The sequence below is a fragment of the Arachis ipaensis genome, chromosome B01 (assembly GCF_000816755.2).
Source record: "Arachis ipaensis cultivar K30076 chromosome B01, Araip1.1, whole genome shotgun sequence".
NCBI lineage: Eukaryota > Viridiplantae > Streptophyta > Magnoliopsida > Fabales > Fabaceae > Arachis > Arachis ipaensis.
In genome coordinates, this window is record NC_029785.2 from 19,806,102 (window position 1) to 19,818,272 (window position 12,171).

The 12,171-nt window shown below is 33.4% G+C and overlaps 1 long non-coding RNA gene across 7 annotated transcripts in view; it reads left to right on the top strand.

Moving 5' to 3' along the window:
- The window catches only part of LOC107627046, a 24,115-nt gene continuing 13,930 nt past the window's right edge, over positions 1,987-12,171 (top strand). Inside the window, exons 1-3 of one of the 7 annotated variants that reach the window (XR_002359275.1) lie at positions 1,987-2,577; positions 2,683-4,935; positions 5,023-7,812. This is a non-coding gene — a long non-coding RNA (uncharacterized LOC107627046). Of the gene's footprint in view, positions 4,936-5,022; positions 7,813-7,898; positions 8,437-12,171 lie in introns of those variants that run through there. The other 6 variants (XR_002359273.1, XR_002359276.1, XR_002359270.1 and 3 more) reach the window with 6 other exon arrangements.

The following is a 12,171-nucleotide window of genomic DNA, read 5'->3' on the forward strand; positions in this document are numbered from 1 at the left end:
GTCATATATATGTTTCGCTATAGAATTATTCTCCACGTCCAAGCAATTTTAACATTCAACTTCTTTTTCTTTTCTTCTTCTTATTATTTTCTTTATTATTTTTTACTTTCGTTACCATCGTCACCAACAGCACCACCACCTCCTCGTCCTTCTCCTTCTCTTTCTTCTTTTCTCATTGGGATTTCTTTTTCTCCTTCCTTTTCATCATTTTCCTCCATCATCATCATCATCATCATCATCATCATCATCATCGTCATCATCATCATCGTTATCGTCATTGTCGTCTTCTTCTTATACATATCATCGTTATCATTATCGCCGTTATTTTTATTGTCATTGTTGAATTTTTGCCATATTGATGATGTTGTCTGATCCAAAATTAATTTTAGATGTACTTTTATTCACGATTCAGTCTTGTTTGTGTGCTTATTTTTTAACTAAATTTATGTGTCGAAATCATTATGTAATTTCAGTTCATTTCTGAGTTAATTATGTTGCAATTGTTATGTAATTTTCTGTTTATTTCTGAGTTAATTGTATCGCAATCCATTATGTAATTTCAGTTCATTTCTGAGTTAATTGTGTGGCAATCATTATATAATTTCGATTCATTTCTGAATGAATTAAGGTGCATTTGGACTCGTTGTCCTGCACAATTCAAAACTTTTCTCTTCTTCCTCTTCATCTTCTACTGCTGCTTCTTCTTCTTTTTCATCTTTTTCTTCTTCATTTTTTCTTTCTTTTTTGATTTTCTTATAGTTCTTCTTATTTCACTCTCTTAAGAGGAATAAAACCAATAAAAAAAGAATAATATCAAATAAAAAGGAAGAAGAAACATATTAATGATGTTGTCTGATCCAAAATTGATTTTAGATGTGTTTTTGTTCACGATTCAGTCTTGTTTGTGTACTTATTTTTGAATTGAGTTTGTGTTGTAATCATTATGTAATTTCGATTCATTTCTGAGTTAATTATGTCGCAATTGTTATGTAATTTCGGTTCATTTCTGAGTTAATTGTGTCGTAATCATTATATAATTTTGGTTCATTTCTGAGTGAATTAAGGTGCATTTGGACTCGTTGTCCTGCACAATTCAAAATTCTTTCTCCTCTTCCTCTTCATTTTCTACTGCTTCTTCTTCTTATTTTTCATCTTTTTCTTCTTCATCTTCACCTTCTTATTTTATTTTCTCAAAATTATTTTTGATTTACTCTCTTGAGAGGAATAAAACCAAGAAAAAGAAAAGAAAATATCAAACAAAAAAGAAGAAGAAATATATTAATGGCATTGTCTGATCCAAAAATAATTTTGGATGTACTTTTGTTCATGATTCAGTCTTATTTGTTTGCTTGTTTTCGAACTGAGTTTATGTGTCACAATCATTATGTAATTTCGGTTCATTTCTGAGTTAATTGTGTCACAATTGTTATGTAATTTCGGTTCATTTCTGAGTTAATTGTGTCGCAATCCATTATGTAATTTCGGTTTAGTTCTGAGTTAATTGTGTCGCAATCATTATATAATTTTGGTTCATTTATGAGTTTATTAAGGTACATTTAACTCGTTGTCCTACATAATTTAAAACTCTTTCTCCTTACTTATTGCAATAACAGCAATAATAGCAGCAACAAAAGAATGACAATGAGGAGAAAGCATGCAGCGAAGGAGGAGGAGGAGGAGGAACACGAAGAAGAAGAAGAAGAAGAAGAAGAAGACGACGATAACGTAAAGTCCCGTGTGAAAACGTAAATGACTTGGTTGGAAGAATGATGTTTGTGGGTGTAATCACGCTCTTTTTAATGAGAGTGGTTTTTGTTGGTGTTGGGTCTACTTGATTAGACTTGGATAGCAATATTGCTTGGATGTGTAGTAAATCTTTTAGTTATATATGTTTAAAATTTGAAACGTAACTACAAGTTAAAAAAGAGAGAGACAGTTCACTAAAGTTTTAATGAATTAATAGGGGAGATATTATTAGTTTACCACTACAAGATTTTTGCTTATTTGAGGGAGTATTTTAGTGAAGGTTTTTAAAAACCTCCACAATACATCTTATTTATGGCAATTTAAAAAATCTCCACTAATAATTAATTAAAATTAAGATTTGAAACAAAACCTAAATTTCCCTTTTTTTTCAACACGAGAGACTGCGTTAGCTCAGAGAGAAAGAGAGCTTCTACATCGAGAATTTCGTTCACCATCCACTGTCATCGGCTTCAAACAAAACCGCCATTTTCGCCGTTGTTTCCGCTGCCATTTCCGCCGCCGGCACCATTACCACTGCTGTGTCCGTTGCGGTAGAGAGCTTCTGGATCGAGAGCTTCTGAATTTAAGAAGGGAAGTTTCGAAGAAGCTTAGAATTCAACAATCTATCATACTCAGCATACTTGAGATTCCTTTTTGTTAGTTATTATACTAAAGCTTTTGTTCTTTTTCATAGTTATATAATCCTAAATTTTTATTTTTTATTTTTATAATAATTCCCTTTTGGAGTTTGAACCTTTCATGCGTTCTCTTTAGCCCAATTTAGCGTTTCATTTCATTCATTCATTCTCACCCGTTCGGCCATTCAACGAGGTAATGCATTTTCTTATTCTACATTCCCCTCCTTTTCTATTACAATTTGTTGGTTAGCTGATTGAAATTCTCAAGTATGAACAAACAACACAACTTGGATTTCAGGGTTTTGGGTTCATTTGGCGAATACTGGGGTTTTGTTTTTAGGAAACATTGTCGTTTGTTTTGATCAATTTATTATTGAGTCTCACTAGATTTTGTTGACTTTGGATTTGAGACTGCAAATAATAACACATCAATGGTTTAAGATAGAATATAGATTAAGGGTGAGAGATTTTGCATGTGAAATTTGTGAGATAAGAAAACTGGAGTTGCTGCTGGATCAGGTTGTTTAGTATTTGTTCTGTTCTATTGGTTTAGAGGGGGAAAAGAGAGCCAATTTTGGGTAACATGCTGGGAGATTTGATACTCAAGTATATTTTTAAGCTTCTGTCATGTTCATAAAGGTTAATGCTACTTTTAGGAGGGATTGTTATTGTTGTGAGGATGAGTTTATGTAATGAATCTTGTGTATTGTCATCCAAGATGTTGGTATGCAAATGAGTCTCAACTATTGTATTTGGACTTGTTTTAACAAAATTCAATCTTCATCTCTCTTCATTATATCTATTTATTTATCGATAATATTAATTAAGATCCGGTAGTATGCAGTTAAAAACATTGGCTTTATTTTGTAAAACCATTATAAATAGGATGATTGAAAACTTTGGTTCACGAGTGCCTTTCCTTCATCTTCAACTCTTATCCCTGAATATCAGGTTCCTCATACATGTGGCCAAGGTTATAGGCTTGCGGGGGACTAGTCTACTCAAGGTCCATGTTGCATGTTATTTCCTTTTAATTATGTTTATTTGATTCTATATTTTTGTCTACTAAAAAGTTAAAACAATTAATTCTTGCTATGTATTATGGTCAAGTTTATCCTTGGTTGCTGAGCATTTCTCAGATGCTCCTTTCACCAAGTGTTATTTAGCAATGTCACATTTTTCTCACTAATTATTTTAGTGCATACCTATTACCCTTAGATATCAAAATTAAGGTGTAGCAACACCGCTAATCATCTTAGAAATGATAATACAGTTTCCCATTTCTGTGCCTTAGCCTCCTCATCTTTTTGTGTTTGTTTGCTTCTCCTCACTGACCACTTTTTTAGTCATTGTCTCTGTTCATAATCTCTATTACTCCACCATTCTCATTCAGGCTGTCCCCTTCCCCTTTTCTATGATTCCACGGGGATAAAGTTGGTGAATCCACTGGGTAAGGATCTAAAAATGCCTCTTTTTCCACCTACCTAAAGTATTAAGAAAGAATAAGACAAATAAAAATGAAACTTCAAAGATTAGCAAGTAGAACAAGATTATATCATAGAGGTTCTAAAGGATTGCTCAAACAAGTTATTTTGAAGCTTTGAAGGAAACAGTGAGTGTTGTCTTAATTCTCTTTTCTCCTTTTATTTTAATGTTTTATAGAGGCATAAATCAAGAACCTAGTTAGTTATTGGTTAGGAATGTGATAGTGCCATTTTCTGCAGATCTCATACAAATGTGTTTTATTGTGGTTTGACAAGGCTCTTTTTTTAAGCATTATCGCATCATTTAGGGAGTTTACACTTCCTTGTAATTCACCTAAGTATTAAATAAATAATAAAGCCTTTTTGATCTCAAAATATAACCTGCAGGCATCTCTTGAGTATTGTGATTCTAATGCTGGATGGGTTTTTAAAAATTCCAATAGCGATTCATCCTCAACTACATCAGTTTGGCCTCTCTTCCAAACCAACTCATCTCATTGCACTAGCTCTCTTTCAGCAGAAGAGCAAGCCAATGTGGCAGTGCAGCAATTTAATTAAATATTTACGTTTTTATTTTAGAAAATTTTGATCCACTTAATAAGATACCTTTTTTAGGGGAGCATTTAAAACATAACAGGAGAGGCCGAGCTGTTGAACACAAAACAAACGTTTTCTGGATTTTTAATTTAGTAGTATAGAATTAAAAGATTGAGAGAAAAGATAGAAAGCTGGGTCTAAAACCTTTTTTGACTGCTTTTGTTTGCTTGAGATCCTATACAGCTGTAATGTAAAAGCATATCTCCCAACTCTATCTATAAGCAACCAATTATCAAAAGAAAAAAAAAGAAGAGTCTTCTGTGGCGTTTGAAATATCTATTAACTGAGTGTCACTGCAATAATCTCTATCATTACTCAAAATTAAATTCATAATGTTAGTATTGTTATTATTTGCAAGAGGGATAGCTTCATAACTCACAGGGCATTTTGTGATCCATTGGCAGAAGAAACAGCTAGGGTAAATGCAGCATCAAGCATTAACAACTCAATTCATAGAATTACATGCTAAAGTGAGTTCCCCCTCATATATAGTTGTTACTCTTGCTTGGAAAATTCAATATTGAAGTGGGTACTGATTTTATTTATGGTTTTATTAGGCATTTGCTTAGGTTTCTTCTGTTTCTGGGATTAAAGTGGGTACTGATTTTTCTCTCACCAGTTTCTTGCTATTGCTTTTCAACAAGTGCTTGTTGAGGTAAGATAATAATTATATCCTGTTTTGTTTTAAATATGTTAGAAGTCTATTATAGCTTTGTAGTTTATTATGTTAGAAGTTCCAGATATATTTTTTAGTAGTATACATGTCTAGTAATTATTTTTTCATACTTGAAGTTTAACTAGAAACAATGGATAAATCTTGGATTGCTAAGCCACGAAACTCAGATGAATACATAGTCAGTCTAGAAAACTTCTTGGATTTTGAATTTCAACATGGAGCAATTGAGAATAGTAAGATAATATGTTCATGTCCAAGTTGTGGGTTTTGCAAATGGCATGCTCGAAAAGATGTTAGAGATCATTTACTTTACAAACTATTCCCTAAGAATTATGTTGTATGGAACTTTCATGACGAGAAAGAAGTAACCAAATTCTCAACAAGTGCACATGTCATGCGCGAGACATTGGCAACTGAACATCCCCTATATAACATGATAAATGATGCTTTCGGGATACATATGGATCAAGAGAGCGGTGAGGATTCAGGAACGGAAGATTTTGTAAACGATGAGCCAAGAGAAAATCGTAGAGACTTTGATGAGTTTCTCAAGGAAGGCAATCAAAAGCTACAAGAAGGAAGCGACTTCACAAAGCTAGAATTCATAGTCAAATTGTATCATATTAAAGTCTTGTGTGGACTAAGTGACAAGGCCATTACCATGATACTTGAGTTGGTGAGGGATGCTTTTAGTTGTGTGAATTTGCCTACGAATTTTGATCAGGAAAAGAAACTAATTTGAAAACTAAGTCTTGACTATGTTAAGATAGATGCTTGCCCCAATGATTGTATGTTGTTCGAGGATGAAGACCCAAACAACATCCAACAAACATGCAGTCATTGTGGTGCTTCTAGGTGGAATTCTAAGAAGAAGAAAAAGAAAAACCAAGCTGCCAAGGTTTTGAGATACTTTCCGTTGAAACCAAGGTTGCAAAGATTGTTCTTGTGTCGTAAAACTGCAGAGCATATCTTATGGAATGCAACAGCGAAGGGAGAAAATGACAAAATGGTGCATCCAGGGGATGGTGAGGCATGGAAGACTTTTGATTTGACACACAGAGAGTTTGGATTGCAACCTAGAAATGTTCGCTTAGGACTTGCTAGTGATGGTTTCAATCCTTATAGATCAATGAGTTCTGCTCATAGCATTTGGCATGTGTTTCTGATTCCATAGAATCTTCCTCCTTGGATGTGTATGAAACATACTTCCTTTATTCTATCAATGGTTATACTTGGCAAGCATAGTCCCGGAAATAATATAGACATATATCTTAAACCACTTGTCAGAGAGTTCAAAGAATTATGGGATAAGGGTATGGAAATTTATGATGCATCAGAACATAAAATGTTTAAGATTCATGCAGCTCTTATATGGATAGTTAGTGATTTTCTTGGCCTAAGCATGCTCTCCAGATGGAACACATATACTGGTTTGGCTTGCCCAACTTGTAATTTTGATGCAAAACCTTGTTATCTTAATCATAGCAAAAAATGGTGTTATATAGGTCATCAATGTTTTCTTGGTAGACAACATCGATTCAGGTTAAGTAGAGTTCGTTTTGATGGACACACAGAAGAACGTGATCCCCTGGCTAAATTATCAAGATCCGAAATTCTGGCACATGTAGAAAATCTTGATGATACATTCGGGAAGAAAGAAAAGTTGAACAAGAAAGAAAAAAGGGGTAGGCAAGCAACTATGCAGTGGAGAAAGAGAAACATCTTTTTTTGAACTTCCATATTAGAAAACCAACTTGTTGCCTCATAACCTTGACTTTATGCACATTGAGAAAAATGTATGCGATAATATTTTGTATACATTACTCAATGAGAAATCTAAAGCAAAAGATAATCTCAATGCCCGAAAAGATCTACAAGACATGGGGATAAGGCATTATCTTTGGCCAGATGATAATGGAAAATATCACCTTGCTTTGTATTCACTAACACGAGATGCTAAAAAGGTCTTTCTTGCAACTTTGAAGAATGTTAGGGTGCCCGATGGTTACAACAAAAAATCATTAGACTTAAAAGTCATGACTGTCATATTTTGATTGAGCAGTTGCTTCCACTAGTAATCCGTAATGTGCTACCAAACCAAGTTACCTCAGTTTTGATAGAGTTCTGCTCATTTTTTAGAATTCTTTGTGGTAAGAGTCTAGGTCGTACAAAACTTGATAAGCTCCAAGATCGCATTGTGATTACTCTTTTCCATTTGGAAATGTTATTTCCTCCATCATTCTTCACCGTTATGGTGCATCTAACAGTCCATCTTATTGAGGAAGCAAAACTTGGGGGGCCAGTCCATTATCGATACATGTATCCCATTGAAAGGTACAATAATGCTTTCCCTTTTTAAAATAAAAATTCATTTGATGAAATTGTAGTACACTGACAATTCATCCATGTAGGGAATTGGGACACTTGAAGTCCTTTGTACGAAATAAAGCACATCTAAAAGGTTCTATTGCTGAGGGTTATTTAGATGAAGAGTCTCTTACTTTTTGTTCTCGGTATATTGATGACATGGAGACTAGATTTAACAGGCCTAGTTGATAAACTACTATTTTATGGTTCATCTTGTACTCAATTGAGTAGATTTTATCAATCTTTCATACACGTATTCATATGATTTGCATGAGTTTATGTTTTCCTTCCTGATTTTGTGCTATGATTGAAAACATGCTTCTTTGGACTTATATTTGCTAATATTAATCCTCTCTTATTACCATTCGACGCCTTGATATGTGTGTTAAGTGATTACAGGGACTATAGGGCAGGAATGGCTTAGAGGATGGAAAGGAAGCATGCAAAAGTGGAAGGAATACAAGAAACAGAAGGAACTGCTAAAGCTGTTCAGCCTGACCTCTTGGTACTAAATCGACCATAACTTGAGCTACAGAGATCCAAATGATGCGGTTCTAGTTGCGTTGGAAATCTAATATCCATGGCTTCGCAACGATATATAATTTGCCATAGCTGCCCCGAAGTTAGGTGACGCGGACGCGTGGATGACGCGCACGCGTTGCATCTGCGAAATTCAACCCATGCAAACGCGTGGACGACGCTTCCGCGTCACTTTGCCGCAACCTGTACGTACCATAAATCACTGGGAGCGATTTTTGGGCTGTTTTTGACCCAGTTTTCGTCCCGGAACACACAGATTAGAGGCTATAAAGTGGGGAAATGCATTTATTCATCAGACAACATACATTCATAATAATTCACTTTTCATAATTTAGATGTAGTTTTAGAGAGAGAGAGGCTCTCCCCTCTCTCTTAGGATTTAGGATTAGGATTCCTCTTAAAGAATTTAGGATTTCTTATTATTTCAACTTACAATTTTTTTTGAGTTCCAGGTTCAATGTTCCTTTTACTTATTTTCTCAATTTAGTTTATGAACTCTTTATGTTTAGATTGATTCTTTATTTAATATAAACTGAGGTATTTTAGATTTATGATTCTTATTTAACTTTTTATATTCTTGGCTTTAATTGATTAATTAGAGACTCTTGAGTTATCAAACTCATCGTGATTGATAATTGTTATTTTTGCTAATTGAATTGAATTCCAATAACTCTAGTCCTTTCTTTGGAATTGGCTAGGACCTAAAGATCAAACTAATTAGTCCACTTGACTTTCCTTTGCTTTAGTAAAGGTTAACTAAGTGGGATTAAAACTCAATTCTCATAACCATCGATAAGGATAACTAGGATAGGACTTCCAAATTTTCATACCGTGCTAAGAGTTTTATTAGCTATTGATTTATTAATTCCTGCAATTTATTTCTCTTGTTCAAACCTTTTCAAAACCCAAATATACCTTTTTCCATAACCAATAATAAATCATACTTCCCTGCAATTTCTTGAGAAGACGACCTGAGGTTTGAATACTTCGATTATTTATTTTTATTGGGTTTGCTTAAGTGACAAGCAAAACTTTTGTACGAAAGGATTTTCTGTTGGTTTAGAAGCTATATCTACAATGTGATTATATATTTGTGAAAATTCTTTACCGATAGAAATTCCAATCGTCAAAATGGCACCGTTGCCGGGGAATTGCAAACGTGTGCCTTATTATTGGTTATTGTAAATATTTACTTTTTGCTTGTTTATTTGTTTTTATTTTTGTTTTTATTTTTTCTTTTTCGTAAATTAAGAGGTTATTAGTTTTTATTTAGTTATTAAAAATTTTTCAAAAATTTGTTCTTCGTGTTCATCTTGACCTTCAAGTTGTTCTTAGATGTTTTCTTCGTTTTGATCTAAAAATTTTAAGTTTGGTGTCATTTTATTGTTTTTCTCTTTCCGCATTTAATTCAAAATATATTTTCTCTTTATTTTAATTGAATTTTCGAAATTTACATAAAAAAAATTTCAGATTTTTATTTTAAAATTTTTATCTTATCTTATCTTAGTTTTAAATTTCAAAATTCAAATCTTTTTCAAAAGTCATATCTTTTTCAAAATCTTATCTTATCTTATTTCAAAATCAAATTACAAATTTCAATATTTAAATATCAAATTTCAAATTTCAATATTTAAATTTAAAATTTTTTTTTCAAAATTTAAATCTTTTTCAAATCTTTATCTTATATTGTTGACTTTCTCAAAATTCAAAATTCAAAATTCAAAATTCAAAATTTAAAATTCAAAATTCAAAATTCAAAATTTAAAATTCAAAATTCAAAATTTAATTTTCAATAACCTTTTAATTTAAATTTATTTTTATTTTTGTTTTTATTTTTTATTTGCTATTATGAGTTCTCACCCCATCGCTTTAAGTTTGGTTCCAATGTTGTTGTAAGGAATGGAAACTATAATGAAAATAGGCATCAAGGTTGGAAGAATCAAAGATGGGAGGAGCCTGACGTGGCGGATATTGGCTAATTAAGAATTGATATAAGTTGTGCGTTGCAAGTATAGTTCTTAACCAACCATAAATCCGCTTATCAATTTAGAAGGGGTTGTCACAAAAATTAAAATTAAAATACTGGGAGTATGAATCCCAGGTCGTCTCCCAACGAGTTGCAGAAAGGTGTGCTATTTTATTAATCAGATATTTTCAAAAAGAGTTTGAGTTGAATAAACATGAAATTAAATTGGGGAAATTAAGTAATTTAAATAAAAGCCTTGACTGGGAGTAGATTAGTTGGAAGCCCTATTCTTGTTGCAGTACTCTCAAGATTAATTGATAATTGAAGGTTGTTCTATTCAGTTATCCCTTACTAGGTAAGGAAAAGTCAAACAAGTTGGAATGCTGTTTCTATTCACAAGTCCCAATCCGCTTACTTGGAAGGACTGGCGTTAGTGACTAGATGGCAATCCAACAATAAACCCAATTATAATTTCTCTTTTGAGCATTCCAACTCAAGGGTTCCTTTCAATCAACTCCCCATCAAGTTAGGGAACTACTCGCTCATTGTGAATGTAGAACTCATAACATAGGAAAGGGAATTAAAGAAAGACATGATAAATAAAATTCAAGGGAATCAATTAAAAATAAAAGTAACTCTTGTATTAATAAATCCTAAAATAATCCATTAGTAAAATTGAGTAAATTAAAGGACATGGAAGAGTAAAGCCAAGTAAAGAAAATGAACTAGAATGATGAAGTCTTGATGAGGTAATAACTCTTCTCAATATCCCAATGCAAAGAGCAATAGAAATAAAATCCTAAGAACTATGAATGTGTAGAGAGAAAACCTAGAGGAGAAGTAAAACTAGATCTAAAAAACCTAAAACTGTGTAGAATGAATGTTGTTTTCGTTTCTGCATGTTCTCTGACTCTAGTCTGCCTTTCTGGGCCGAAAACTGGGTCAAAACAGGGCCCAAAATTGCCCCCAGCGAATTCTGCAGATTATGTAGATCACGCACGTCACGCGATCACGTCATTCATGCGGACGCGTCATTCGGCGTTTTGCTTTGCCACGTGGGCGCGTCGTCCACGCCTCCGCGTCACTTGTGCTATTCCAATCCGCGCTGACGCGTAAGCCATGCGGCCGCGTCACTGCGATTTTCTCTCTTCCGCGCGGTCGCGTGAGCCATGCGGCCGCGTCACTTCTCGCTGGTCATCTCCTTAATTTTTTGTGTTCCTTCCATTTTTGCAAGCTTCCTTTCCAATCTCCAACTCATTCATGCCCTATAAAGCTGAAACACTTAACACACAGATCACGGCATCGAATGGAATAAAGGAGAATTAAAATACATAATTAAAAGTCTCTAGGAAGCAAGTTTTCAATCATGTAATAATTTTAGGAAGGAAATATAAATGCATGCTAATCATATGAATAAGTGGGTAAAGATCATGATAAAACCACACAATTAAACACATTATAAACCATAAAATAGTGGTTTATCAACCTCCCCACACTTAAACATTAGCATGTCCTCATGCTTAGTTGAAGGAGATAAAACAAATGAGTCGGAACATGTAAAACTCATGCAATGCAATGCAACCTATATATATGAATGCAACTATATGATTCTTGTCCACTTGATCAATAGCAAATAAGCTCTTCAAAATATAAATCAAATTCCACTAATTCAATTTTTTTATATAGTAATAACAGATAAAAATGCAAGAAGGTAGCTCATGAAAGCAGGGGACATAGAATTTTAAGCATTGAACCCTCACTGATGATGTATGTATACTCTAATCTCTCTAGTATATAGGGCAATCACTCTATCCTTCTCTAATCATGCTCTCTAATTTTTGTTCTTCTCCTAACCAATCAACAACATTTAATATACCAATGCAAACATCATGAGATCTTTTCAAGGTTGTAATGGGGCCAAGGTATTGGTAAGGATACACATACGGCTAAGTAAGCTTATAAACTGAATCTTCAATTAACCCAAGCTTTAACATAACCTATATATATATATATATATATATATATTCTATATAAATTTTAGAATTCATACCTAGCTACCCAGAATTTCCTTTCACATTCCATACTCATGTATCAACTTTTTATTTTAATTTTATCATACATGCATTGATCCTTGAATTCTTAACTTAGCATTGGGGT